Here is a 15,095-nt window from a genome sequence, read left to right on the forward strand (position 1 = left end):
GTTTAAGATACAAATCAATTATAGATTATAATCCTTATCCTATAGGAGCTTTAAATACTGTTCAGAAAGCAATCATGGAAGAGTATATATAGTAAAATCTTGCCTGGTGAAGGTTAAACTATAAGACCAGTAGAGTTAAGAAATGAAGAGGTCACTGTGATTCATAGTACTCCAGGAAGACTTCCTGAAGGAGGCTGCACTTATGCTGCAAAAGAGTATCATGTGGGGGACAGTGGTATTCTAGACCTGAGATAGGCTAACAGGAGTTGAATGTGACACCAGTGAAAAGAGTGAGAAGAGAGGCCTGGCCGTGAGGAAATAGTGGGAAAACACTGGATCCGTAAGATAAAACCAGTGTATGGAGGGCCTAGAGGTACAAGTTGAAAAGCAATAATAGCCAGGTGTCTTTCAGAGCTCCACCTGGCCTAGCCTGTAAGGTCATCTAAAACAGATGCCATTACTGAAACCTGTAACTTCCACAATAAATCCCAGGAATAAAAGTTACAGCACAGGGCATATAGTCAATGGTATTGCTGAATCACTGCTGTACACCTAAAACTAATGTAGCATTAGGTGCCAGCTATACTTAAATTAAAAAAAAAAAAAAAAAAGACGTGTGAAAATAACTGTTTTCAAAAAACTAAATAGATACCATTATTTATGTACAAATTGAACTTGGATACTGACAAATAAAGATTATGCACTTAAAATGTTTTTTTAAAGCCTTGTTATCATGTAAGTAAGCCATGTGAATTACTTATTTTTAAATCTCCTCACACTGCAATATATACAGATAAAATGATATGATGCTTATTTACTTCAGAATAATCTGACAGTAGGAGAGGAAAGTAGGTGAGGATAGAGATGAAACAATTGGTCATGAGTTGGTAACTGTTGAAGCTGAATTGTGGGCACATGAAATTTGCTATACAATTCTACCTACTTTTTTGTTTGAAATTTTCCATAACAAAACAATTTTTAAAACATCCTCATACTTTATCTGTATGATGCATCATTTTTTTTCTCTCGTTAGTTAACATACAGCCTGGTCTTGGTCTCAGTGATTCATCACTTACATTCAACACCCAGTGCTCATCCCAACGAGTGTCCTCCTCAAAGCTCATCACCCATATCCCCACCCCCATCAACCCTCAGTCTGTTCTCTGTATTTAAGAGTTTCTTATGGTTTGTCTCCCTTTCTGTTTTTCTTATTTTTCCTACCCTTCCTCTATGATGATCTGTTAAGTTTCTCAAATTCCACATATGTGTGAAGTCATGAGATATTTGTCTTTCTCTGACTTATTTTGCTTAGCATAATACCCTCCAGTTCCACATTGTTGCAAATGGTAAGATTTCATTCTTTTCCATCATTGAGTAGTAGTCCAGTGTGTGTGTGTGTATGTGTGTGTGTGTGTTTAAAGTTTTTTTTTTAAGTTTTTAAAAAAAGTTTATTCATTTATTATTTCAAGGGGAGAGAGAGGGAGCACACATGCACCAGTGGGGGAACGGTAGAGTGAGAGAAGGAGATACAGAATCCAAAGCAGGCTCAAGGCTCCAAGACATCAGCAGACAGACAGACTGACATGGGGCTCAAACCCACAAACTGTGAGATCATGACCTAAGCCAAAGTCAGAAGCTCAACCAACTGAGCTATGCAGGCGCCCCATATAAACCACATCTTCTTAATCCATTCATCAGTTGGTGGATGTTTTGGCTCTTCCCATAATTTCGCTATTGTTGATAGCATAGCTATAGACATTGGGTTCCATGTGCCTGTTCTAATCAGCACTCCTATATCCTTTGGATAAATTCCTAGTAGTGCAACTGCTGGGTTGTAGGGTAGTTCCACTTTTAATTTTTTGAGGAACCTCCATACTGTTTTCCCAGAGCAACTGCACCAGTTTGCATTTCCCCCGAACAGTGTAAGGGGGTTTCCCCTTTCTCTACATGCTCATCAACATTTGTTATTTCTGGAATTGTTAATTTTAACCATTCAGACAGGTTTGAGGTAGTATCTCATTATGGTTTTTATTTGCATTTCCTTGATGATGAGCAATGTTAAGCATCTTTTCACGTGTCTGTTTGCCATCTGAATGTCTTCTGTAGAAGAGTGACTTTCAAGTTTTCTGCCCATTTCTTCACTGGGTTTTTTTGTTTTTTTGAGTACTGAGTTTGGTAACTTCTTTATAGATTTTGGATACTAACCCTTTATCTGACATATCATTTGCAAATATCTTCTCCTGTTCTGTTGGTTGCCTTTTAGTTTTTTTGATTGTTTTCATTTTTGTGCAGAAGCTTTTTATCTTGATGAGCTCCTAATGGTTCATTTTTGCTTTTATTTCCCTTGCCTTCAGAGACATGTCAAGTAAGACGTTGCTGTGGCTGAGGTCAAAGAGGTTGCTGCCTGTTTTCTCCTGTAAGATTCTGATGATTTCCTGTCTCACATTTAGGTCTTTCATTCATTTCGAATTTATTTTTGTGTGTGGTGTGAGAAATTGATCTAGTTTCATCCTTCGGCATGTTGCTGTCCAGTTCTCCCAGCACCATTTGCTAGAGACTGTCTTTTTTTCATTGGATACTCTTTCTTGTTTTGTCAGAGATTAGTTGGTCATGTATTTATGGGTCAATTTCTGGGTTCTCTATTCTGTTCCACTGATCTGAGTGTCAATACCATGTTTTTATGCCAATACCATACTGCCTTGATTACAGCTTTGTAACATAGGCTAAAGTCCAAGATTGTGATGCCTCCAGCTTTGGTTTTCTTTTTCAACATTACTTTGGGTATTCAGGGTCTTTTGTTTCATACAAATTTTAGGATTGTTTGTTCTAGCTCTGTGAAGAATGCTGGTTCTATTTTGATTGGGATTGCATTGAATGTGTAGATTGCTTTGGATATTATCTTCATTATAACAATATTTATTCTTCCAGTATATGATACATCATCCTTGTGAAATTGATGTCCGTCTTTCCTACAAAATTTTCTGACTCCCCAATGGTGTATAAAACCAGAAAAATATCTACAGGACATTAAAGGCACTTCCCCCTCCCCCCCTCCCAAGGAAGGAGAACATGAAAAATCATTTCTTCAACCATCTATTATAATAATTTTATTTACGATGCCTATTACCTTTTAAAGGAGTAGGGCCTTAGCCTGGCTAACTTTTAATCTTGTATATATGGTTTACTTCAATGCTTTGCATGGGGAATGCACAAATCCTCTTTATCTTATAGTTTTGTTGAACAAATATCAGTGCAGGACACTTACTCTGATTTGGTGTGCCTTGCTAAGTGTTGGGATCAGTATTCACATGCAGTCACCTGTTAATGGCTCTCTAGTTAAATCATATTTTTCTGATGATGATCAGTTATGTACCAATTATATAAAAATTATTTCCTGTGCAGTGGAGCTGACCCTTAACTGCTGATTAATATAGTCAATGAACAATTCACTAATTTGGAGGGCTCTTGGGGAAATACATTTGGCTTGGATTAGAATCCCAACTCTGCCTCTATGAGCACTTCAGGAAAATTATTTCACATGTTTGGGCTTCATTTTCATCTGTAACTAGACTAAAACTATTTACCTCACTGAGTTGTTTAGACAATTAAATCAGGCTTGCCTCTGCCAGATTCACAGACTCTCTTATTCTCTCTTGACCCCACTTCTATCAATTTTTACCTCTATCACTCTACTGAAAAGCACCATGACCTTCACTTTGGTAATTCTGAAAGAACTCTCTTTTCTTAACAGTTCTATCATCGTTCCCTTGGACAGATGCATACCTATCACCTTCACTTGACTTGGGTCTTTACTCAAATTCATTTGCTCAGTATGACTGACTATCCAATTCAAAATTTTAGCCTCTATTCCTATATTTCATATTCTTGTTTCCTGCTGTTCTTAGCAGTTGGCACTACTTAATATATTTTACTTATTTTTCTTGTTTACTTTCTGCCTTATCTCCTCCTTGCCTGCCTCTACCTCTCCTCCCACATTAAACTCCATGAAGTCAGGCACTGTTATCTATTGTTTTTATTGTGTGTCGTTATTGCTTAAAACAGTTGGTAGTGCATAGTGAGTATTCCACAAATATCTGTAGAATAAATGAGTGGAGGAGACAATGTATTTGTGCCAGAGAAGTATCTGCACATAATAGATGTTGAACACAAAATGACTTATTCTTTCCTTTTTCATAAAACAGAACATTGAAATAATTGTTTCAATTAATGTTGATAATAATTCTGGATGAATTAGATTCCTAAGCTAGTACCCCAACAATTCAGTGAAATGACATTAAATATTGTCACAGATATTATGATTTTAAAAATTCATTAATTTGTATTTTCCACACACATTTATTGAGCGTGTATCATGTAGCAGGCATTGATCTGGGCATCTCTAGTGAAGGGGAATAAAGTGTATTGCTGCCTTTAAGGAGTTCCCAGCCTAGTGGGGAGACAGACACAAAAAGAAATCAATACATCATAGTAAATATATAATCATGGAAATATGAAGGACAAGGGGCCCTCAACCCATTCTGAGAGGCTCATAAAGATCTCCAGAAGAGACAATAATTGAAATAACTGTTAAAAATGAGCATGAATTAGGGGAGCAGAGGACAGAAAGGCAGGCCACACACGGAAACTTGCTTAAGCAATGAACTAGGTGAGAAAAGGTATATGTGTGTTGTGTGTGTGTGTGTGTTTGGTGAATGGGGCAGTTGGGGTTAGATTTAGCACTGATAGATATTTAAGTGTAATGTGGCTGGATGCTTATTTTTGTTATGCCTTTCTTCTCATACTTTCTCTTTGTGACTAATTTATAGGTTCAATATAATATATAGGTATTACATTTCATCTATAGTCATCTTCAGCCATACTTTCTTACACCTTAAAATACTCTTTCTCTGGGATCAGGACTCTTTCAAGTATATAATCACTACATGAGAAGATAATTTTTATAGTTATAATGATCACTTAAGACATGTAGAGATGACTAAGGAAAGTTAAACATTCAGACTGAAAAAAAATTGATTTGATGTGTGGAGGGAAAAAAAATCCTCTTGCTTAGTTTTTCCAGAAGCCAGTGTATAAAAAACCAAATTGTTTAATATGGAATTTTGCATGTAGAGAAAGAACTTAGCTTGAACTGCCTAAAAGAAGCCAAATGAGACTTGTAAAAACAAGAGTCTAATACTTTGGTAAGTCACAATTAGGTACAATTTTGGAAATTAAGAATTTGAAAATTAAAAGCCATGGATATTCAAAGAGAGACCTTTTAAAACCGTTTTATAAAAAAGGAAGAGTGTTGACATTTTTATTTAATTGAGAAAAATGATCTTGTGTTGGTTAAAAAGGAAAATTGTGATACTTATATAGTGTCTTTGTGCAACTTTTATTAGAGGCAGCTTATTAAGCTTCTTAAGACAGCAGTGTTGAAAATACCATCTTCTGAGTGTTTATCACAAAAACACTGTCAGGCAAACACACATAAACCTGTATTAAATCTATTTTGTAAGTGAGGAAAAAAAATGCATTTCAAAGGAGACTCACACAGCATTCCAAGTGGGATACAGTAAGCCAAGTCATCAGAGAGCTACTGTGATTTGAAGTTGATTTAGTCCTCTTCATCAGGAGCTCTGATAACCTGTTTTACTATTCTAGAAGATTGCTAGTTGTTCCCCATAATCTGTTTCTCCCTTTGTCCTGAGATCCTAATGTATATCCATCAGCTAAATTTCCTTGCATCTTTGCTGCTATGTGTGGCCTTCTGACTATGTTTGAACCAAGGGGATATGAGCAGAAGTTATTTCTCTGCACCTTGACTCTTTCCTTCCTTTCTTTTTTTTTTTTCCAGGAAAATGGGTGTGTCCCTGGTGCTGTTTTGCCTGAGAAGACAAGGATAGTACCTTATGGATGATAAAGGTAGAAGACTGAGCTGCCCGGCCAGTCTGTACTGGCCAATCTGTTGTGTATGAAAACTTCACAACAGTTTTCACAACAATTTCACAATACTTCAGTGATTGCATTGGTAGTTTCCTTAATTAATACAATTAGATATATTTCTTTGTGACTAATTCTTAGAAGGTCCAGACAATTGATGAGGTCAGCAAACTAAGTAAATTATTGAAGACAGTATATCTAAAAGTAGCACTAAATTAATAAAATATAAAAAGAACTAATATTCTCCTTTGTTTTTAGTTTGTAAGTAATTCATCAGTAACTTTTTTTAAAGTTTGTTTGTTTTGAGAGAGAGAACATGCATGAACGAGCACATGAGTGGAGGAAGGGCAGATAGAGAGAGAGAGAGAGAGAGAAAGAGAGAGAGAGAGATTCCTAAGTAGGCTCCCTGCTTTCCATTGAGCCATACATAGGGCTTGATCTCATGAATCTGTGAGGTCATGACCTGGGCTGAAATCAAGAGTTTGGAGGCTTAACTGACTGAGCGACCCAGGTGCCCCTCATCAGTAACTTTTAAAACAAATATTTGAACACATTCTGTGTCTAGATTTTATTCATATTAAAGCACTTCTTTTCAATATCATTTAAACATTTTTTCTGATCTCAAGGTACATATATTCCAGGATAGAGAGAAGATACTAAATAAGTAAATTAAAAATGTGCAATAAAACTTCTGATTTTGAGAGGCACACCACTGAGTTCTCCCTTTGAATAAAGACCTCCCTCAGCTAGTAAGAAGTGGGTACTTCAGTCACAGAGCTGCAAGGGGATGACTTTTGCCAACAACCAAGATGAGAATGGAAATTAATTATTTCCTAGTCAAGCTTCCAAATGAGAACGCAGCAGGTCAACACCTGATTATAGTCTTGTGAGACGCTAGGCTAAGCCAACCTTAGACTTCTGACCCACAGAAATTGTGAAACAATAAACCTGTGTTGTTTTAAGCAACTAAGATTTTTATAATTTTTTACACAGCAGTAAAAAAACCAATGCAAAACCAATAGAATTACCGATTGTGATGCATTTTATGAAAATAACAACCCCAAACCCCACACCAATCCAAAATACTACATAACTAATTCAGTTTTGCACCCCTGTGGATGAAATCTTCATTCACTCCTCTCAAGTTATTTTCCTACAGTTAAGGATGCAGTTCAGGATAAGATGATAGAATTATTCATACAATAATTGAATTATATAGCAACAATGATAGCAAAACAGCCCATCTTATATTACATCTCCATCTGGATAGCTGCTTCTAATAGAAATTTCTTTGTAATCTGGTCTTCTTTACTTTTCTAAATAATCAGGTGTACAACAAAATTATGTGAACCATTTTTGCTTATTTTTTAAATAAGCTATTGCACTTTGAGGCGCATGTGTGGCTCAGTTGATTAAGTGTCCAACTCTTGATTTCAGCTCTGTTCACGATCTCATGGTTTGTGAGAAAGAGCCCTGGGCTGGGCTCTGAACTGCAGTGTGGAGCCTTCTTGGGATTCTCTCCCTCTTGCTCTTTCTCTGCCCCTCTTCCCCCGCTCTCTCTCTCTCTCTCTCTCAAAATAAATAAATAAATGTTAATAAAATAAGCTATCGCAATATGACCCAGCAAATTGTAAAAATGAAGATACGGGGAAAAATAAACACTTACAGTCTGTGGAAATTCTGTTCTAAGATTAAAAAAAATCCTAGTATTTCTTGTCCTTAGAAACCATATAAAAAAGACATTTTTATTAAAATATAAACACAAAATATTTATAACTAGATACAACTAAAATTACTTAGAAAATATTCCATTTAATTAACAACCTGTGGTTTGGAGGTTTAGAACATCATTAATTTATTAAGAAAAGTCTTATTTCCCTGGGTGAATATCAAAACTCATTCTTCTCTAAGGGCATGTCTACATAACAGCAACATTTTGTTTCTGTACAAATGCGAATGGAAACATACCTGGGTGCAAATTTCTTAACAAGAAGGCTGTTAACTTACATGGAGCACTTTACTTATTAGTTTCTCAGATTCAATCTCTATCACAAGAGATTCTGATTCAGCAGGTTTGGGCAAAGACAAGGTTTCAGAAATGGGAATGAAGGAAAGTGGCAAGCCTGTGCCTCTGAGTTTTTATGAAGTCTTCTTGAGGATGCAAGTTTGTGACCTACTTTCTTCAGTTTACTGAGTCTCACTATAGTACGTCTGATGAGAGAAGCAATGGTTTCGAGCTTCTGTGATGCTATAATCCAAGGAGCCATTTCCTGTCACCATCTTTTAAATGAAATTTGCTGTTTCAAGTTCCATGAAGTCTCAGTAATTGATATCAATTATGTCCCTACTTAGTAGATCTTTTCCTCCATTGCTGAATTTAAATTCCTAAAACATAGAAGAGAATGGAAAGAAACAACTATGTGTGTGTGTGTGTGTGTGCATGCACACGTGCACATGTGCACACACGTGTGTGTACACACATCAATGGTTGGGTGGATGACAGTAGGAAAAAAAATCATTAGCTACTGTAACTGAAATATCCATGCCTGGCTATCCACCTTGTACTTAATCTTTAAGTCACTGCCCCTATGAAGTATCCTTCATTTCTTGGCAAAACCATGCTCCACTTTATCTTGGCTCTCCTAGCACCCTGTAAATAACTCTCCTATATGTGTCATGGTATTTTATAGCTGTCCTTCACCTCTGGTAGGGATTTCACCCAGTCTGCCTGTGCAATCCTGAGTTCTTAGCACAGTATGCGGTATGGAGGAGGTTCTCAACACATGAAAGAAATTGGACTTGAAAAGTACCAGAAAGGAGTGAAAGTAGAAAAATATGTGGGTGAGAAAGAAGAAAGGGCATATCGGATAATATCAACCTTGATAACTTTTTTGGACTTCCTATTGATTTAGAGTTTGTTGCTTGAGGCTATTTTTTATTCCAGTCATTTCCCCCTATTTCTCCCACTTTACTCTCATCCTACCATCCTGATATACAAAGTTTTAAAACTGATGATGGGCTTAATAGCTTTCCCAAAGTGGATAGAATTGTTTGAAGTCCAAACAATTATAACTGTCTTCTTTCACACTTTATTCAGTAGTAAAAGTAGATGTAACCACTATCCTAGTGTGCATATGGATAAATGAAAGAGTATATTCTTTTAAGAGGGCATGACACACTGACATTTGCTGAGCATTTATTATATCCCAGGCACTGTGTTGAACACGTACTTAGATTATTTCATGAGTCCTTCTATTAACCTATGAGGCAGGAATTATATTATTTCACAAAGGAGAAAGTAATATTACAGGGGTTGCAGAAATGGCCCAAGGTCTCACAGCTGGTGAACAGTGGAGGCAAAATTTGAATGCAGATCTATCCTAATAAATTTTAGTGTCTCGTAGCCTAGACTGAGTTCATTTGCAAGGGATACAGTAGAGAGCCTCCTGTGCATTTTAACATATCAGAGTGGATGCGCCTGCTGTGGGGAAGGTCTAGCCTAACCCAACTCATTTATTTTGCTTTGCATAGTATGAATTTTTAGCACCTTCTCATACAAGCTACCCACCTTATACTCAAACTGTAATCTCCAAATTCTTGGCCAGTAAATATCTCCCACAACTAAAAATGCCCCATTTCTACTCTTAGAATATTTTAGCTTTATTTTATAAAATGCAATAATATATTTGGATTTCAATGTCCCATCTTGACAGTAATTTGAATTAATATGCAAGATTTCCATACATATGAGGATTTAGCTTACATACCATCATCTATATTCATACCACATTAATCATTTCAATCTAATCTGTGAAATAAATCTTATATTCTAAACAGGACTATTTCCATTCCCTAAAGAAATCAAGTGAGTTTTTTTGTCCCTATATCCTTCCTCACCAATTTTTCTGAAACACCTTTAAATATATGTCTAGCAAAATACTGTCCATCTTTCAAGGATCCACTAGAAAGTGCTCATTTCTCTGCATTGAGTAAACATCAGGGGAAAAAAAAAAAGATGCTGACACTTCATAGTCCCACCCAGATTCCTGGTGACTTTCAACCTTAAAGTCATGTGGATTGTAATGAATTTGCGATACATTTGAAATAAAGCAAACTTGCTTGCTATAAAGAATGGGAATACAGAGAATATGACTCAAGGCTCTGAAAGACAGATTGCTAAAAATTAATTTGGCTTCAGATCCTAGTCAGCAGGTAAGTTGTTGGGTGGAATATCACTCCTATAAAGGAACTGAACTACCAGAGAGAGTAAATAGGCTAATGGCACAGAGAAGAAACAAGGTCCTGAGGTGCAGGGACAAAAAAAAGAGATGAACAGAGAATGGTGTACTGAGACATCACTCCAGCTCTGTACCTCTTGGCTACATCTGGTTTGTACATTAATTTGTTCATTCAATCAGTAATTCATTGAGCATTTATTATCATTTATGTATCAACAATTAACAGGCATAAAATGAATAAAACGCATTTCCTTAGATGAATAAGAAAGATATATATTAGGGATTTGAATTAAATAGTATTATTCAATATTTTTCATGAAAGGACATTGAGTGGACACCATTGGTACTTTTATGTATCACTAACTCACACCGCTTGCACCAAGACATCATGAAGGACCAAAGACCATGCCTGCCTGCTTCCATATTTCTGAGTTAGAGTTCTCTGATGAGGATCAGCTGGCCCTGAGGCACTTGTCTAGGTAATTCTTCCGCGTGACACATGTTGAATTAAAGTGATGGCTTGTCAAAATCATTTGAACTGTTAGAGGTGAAAAAGGTTGGGGACAAGGGGGTAGAATGGAAGTCTTCAGATTCCAGTTCTGGAATTCCATTATGGAATGTGATGTGAACCTTCCAACACGTTTCCTGCCCTGATTGATGATGGGGCAGGAAATGGATAGGGCCTATCTAACAAGTCAGGGAAGGAAGTGTGGGCATAAGTGATCTCAGCTGTCAGCTGGAGTAGACAGAGGGACAAGGACAGTTCTGCTGCCACTTCCTCCATAAAGCCCTTACAATCGCCCAAACTGGAGTGCTGGTTTATCACACTTCATTTACATCACTTGCTACTTGCCTTATACTTGGACTGTGACGAGGAGGACGCAGCAGTGCCTGGTCCTCAGGCCAGAAGGGGTTAAAGAAAACTCATTGCACTTCAAATATTAGTCCTGGAAGAAAATCAGGTAGTCTAGAATCTGTGCCCTTCACAAACTCATGTGTCGTTGATCTGAAACTTCCAAAGGAGAGGGATGGGGGACGCATATCAGGAGCTTGGGCAAGGGTGGTGGTGGTTGTTTTCCTAGGAGACTCACTCAACATAGCGGAGTCATTTGTTAGAGATTCTGGCACAGGAAAGAAGGAAGTGATAAGGTCCAGAGACCCTGGACCTTACAAACTATGCAGACTTGAAGGGTGGGCCTGTGATTTTAAAGAATAATACTGGATTGTTATTATTATAAGATGGAGATGATGATTTTCATGCCTTAAGAATTTACCTCTCTCTTCCTCATGCCCACTTCACTGTGTTGAGAGTGGATCTTGAGTAGAGAATGTAGGCAGACTACAGAATTAAATGTAGGCAAGGCTGAATCCTGGTGGTGTTAGATGGGTCCTATGCCTGCACTGAATTCTCCTTCCTGGCATATGCATACAGGCTCTAGGTTTAGAGGGTTCTTGGGACAACCTCAGCTGAACCTACATGGTCTTGCTCCTGCTCAGCTCCATCCTCATCTCGAAACATCTGACTTCTTGTCCATCCAACTACAGCCTCAAATCAGGCCAAACGTGTCCATCAAGGCCTTTGCACATAGTATGACCCTTGCCTAGAAAGCTCTTCTTGAAAATGTCCACACAGTTTATTCCCTCACTGTACGACTCCTTTCAAGTTTCATCTTATTGGAGAAGACATCACCCTTTCTCCCTATTCTCTTCATTTTCCCCCATAGCCTTTTTTTGGGGCCTATCACTCTATGTATTTCTTTGTTCATTTTCTGTTTCTCCACACCACCCTGAGGGCAAGGGTTTTGCTTTGTTCAATGCTGTGTTCTCAGGACCTAGAGCGGTGCTTGGCACATAGGAGGTGCCCTGTACATATTAGATGAATGTATGGCTGGCCATCAAAATTTAGATGTAGGATGTAGGTAATGACCAAGACCTACCAAATGGTGGGACCAAGGTATTTGTCATGCTGTGTGTTTTAGGATTCTTTTAGGAAAACATGATGGGCCTGAGTCTACCCTGCGGGGCTGTTAAGAGACACATCCACAAAGAGCTGTGGCAGGCGGACACAGGAGAAGCAAAGCAGAGGTGACATGTTGCGTCATCTCTGATGGTACACAAGCAGTTTATATTGCTAGATTAGAAGCTTCCTGGAGGTGCTTATGTTACACTTATGTTATCTTAATAGCAATTAGCCCAAGGCTATACATATATACATATTCGATAACACTGAATGAATAATTTGATACTAAATTACCAAGCTACATAGTTGGGAATTATTTAAAGAATATCTGTATCTCCTTAAAATTACAGCTTGGGTTTAGATTTATTATAAAATGAACTATTATTCCATTTCAGGAATGAGATAGCGTTAACCTGAAACATGAGACCACATAATATTCAATCAGATAACCGGAATATTCTGCTGAAGGACTGTGAGAATTAACTGAGTCACCACTTGGGAGGCATTTAAAATGACTGGATGCATAATAAGATCCCAGTGATGAGAAGCAGTTAGTAGTAGTGGTGGTGTTCTGTGGGGAGTCTGTGTGTGTGTGTGTGTGTGTAGTTGTGTATTGTCTTCTCAGAGAGAAGGTTTTTACAGTAGAAGCCATGTAACATATTTGTATGCACAAGGAAGAGGCTCAATACAAATATTTTGGATAAATGAATCAATTATTCCATTTGAAGAAGTTTTCTACCTGCAAAAAGCTTTGGAATGGTATTGCTGCTACTATGGGCAGAGAGAGACAGAGAAGGGAGGGAAAACTTAGTTGTGTGCTGGAGAATGTGGGCTTTCGGGTCTGACACTGCTGGGCTTCAGTCCCATGCACTGGTTGTGCTTATGTGGAAAAATTACCCAATCTTTCTAGGATTCAGCTCCCCTGTCTATAAAATGTATAACAGGAACAAGAACACGCCCCTCACAACTTTTTCAAGGACTACATGAGAAAGTATGGTGCAATATGCCCAGCGCGGTTCTTGCACTTTATTTTGCCAATTATTATAATTATTTTTTAAATGTTTATTATTTTGAGAGACAGAGTGAGAGCAGAGGAGGGGCAGAGAGAGAGGGAAAGAGAGAATCCCAAGCAGGCTCCACATTGTCAGCGCAGAGCCTGACACAGGGCTCAAACTCATGAACCGTGAGATCATGACCTGAGCCGAAATCAAGAGTCAGATGCTTAACTCACTGAGACACCCAGGTGTTCCAGCCAATTATTATAATTATAATCACTTAGGAATTCAGAGTTGTATCTTAGAAGAAGAACATATTTAACAATCTTAACATATAACATACCTCTTTCTTCCTCTTACAGTTTACAGCATTACGTACACCAACAATAAAACAGGTTAAGTCAATATTTCTGCTTCATTCATTTGGAAATGCATCATGTTCTGTTTTGGGCCCACTCCTGAATTCTTGTCTTACATTATTATGAAGAATTTCACTTGTTTGGCTTGTAATCCACAAATAAGGTTAGCAGTTGGTGGGAAGACTGTGCCTCTGATTAGGTTAGAGTCCCAGCTGTGTCAGCTCTGTCCCTTATATTGGGCATCCTGGTTCTGGAAAAAGTGACTTGACTGAGCTGCAGGCACCCATTCTAAATTGGGGGCCCAGTCTCCCTATTTCTACCAGCGACAGAACCAGGCAGGTCCATAAGCTGTCTGGAAAGCCATTTCCTCATGTGTAAAACAAACACAACAACCTCAAGAGCTCTCAAAGGCCTGTTGTGAGATGTAAATGGGCTAATGTATGTGTGAGTGCTTGGTAAGCTGTCAAGTGTGGGATAATTACAAGGTAATATATGACTAATAAATCAACAATGATTTATTGATTGATGCCAGAGTGAGCGACTAATTTCATCAGAGCCTAAGGCATTCAGGAAGTTATATTTGTGTAGTATTTTCACAATTCCAAGGGCTTGCATTAAAATACATTTTAAAAAATGATTAACTTGAGAGAACCATCTCAAAGATACCATAGGCTCCCTTATATGAAGTCTCACACAGGGATCTCCTTTTTGGCTATTCATCATCTTTGGGATTTCTGCTTATTTCATGTTAACCTTAAAGAAAAATAACTAGTTTTTGGTTTAGCTGTTATCTCCTATGAGAGAGTTGTGAAAGAATATTTGCTACTCAGATGGTTGAGACAAACCGAAATATACATTCGGTTCTCTATTAAGGACACATAGTGGCCACGATCAAAAAGAAAAATGTAGGGGCACCTGAGTGGCTCAGTCAGTTAAGCATCTGACTTCAGCTCAGGTCATGATCTTGCGATTGGTGGGTTCGAGCCCCGCATCGGGCTCTGTGCTGACAGCCAGCTCAGAGCCTGGAGCCTGCTTCTGATTCTGCGTCTCCCTCTCTCTCTGATCCTCCCCTGCTCATGCTGTCTGTCTGTCTCTCTCAAAAAAATAAATAAAACATTAAAAAAATTATCTTCTTAAAAAAAAAAAGAAAAATGTGGTGGCATATAACCTGTAGTCATTTCAAAGATGATAAAAGCGTTGCCACAGACTGAATACATTGAGCAATAGAGAAATCGGATGTTATCAAATGCTTCTGTTACCCATGATTTAAAAATAATCATCACATAGGGGCGCCTGGGTGGCTTAGTCGGTTAAGCGTCCGACTTTCGCTTAGGTCATGATCTCGCGGTTCGTGGGTTCGAGCCCCGTGTCGGGCTCTGTGCTGACTGCCAGCTCAGAGCCTGGAGCCTATTTCAGAGTCTGTGTCTCTCTCTCTCTCTCTGACCCTCCCCTGCTCACGCTGTCTCTCTCTCTCTCTCTCTCCTAGAAATAAATAAAAATATTTAAAAAAAAATCATCATCATGTATACAGTATAACTGGTCATTTTTCTCTGACATCTAAGTCTATTACCAATGTAATGACCAAACTTATAACACAATG

The 15,095-nt window shown here is 38.0% G+C and overlaps 1 long non-coding RNA gene across 1 annotated transcript in view; it reads left to right on the forward strand.

Annotated features, from left to right (window-relative positions):
- The window catches only part of LOC120236967, a 52,803-nt gene extending 46,699 nt beyond the window's left edge, over window positions 1-6,104 (forward strand). Inside the window, exon 3 of the long non-coding RNA XR_005529821.1 lies at window positions 5,858-6,104. This is a non-coding gene — a long non-coding RNA (uncharacterized LOC120236967). The remainder of the gene's footprint in view (window positions 1-5,857) is intronic.
- The last annotated feature ends 8,991 nt before the right edge of the window (window positions 6,105-15,095 follow it).

This window comes from Hyaena hyaena, unplaced genomic scaffold (assembly GCF_003009895.1).
Source record: "Hyaena hyaena isolate Hyena2069 unplaced genomic scaffold, ASM300989v1 scaffold_166, whole genome shotgun sequence".
NCBI classification, from domain to species: Eukaryota; Metazoa; Chordata; class Mammalia; order Carnivora; family Hyaenidae; genus Hyaena; species Hyaena hyaena.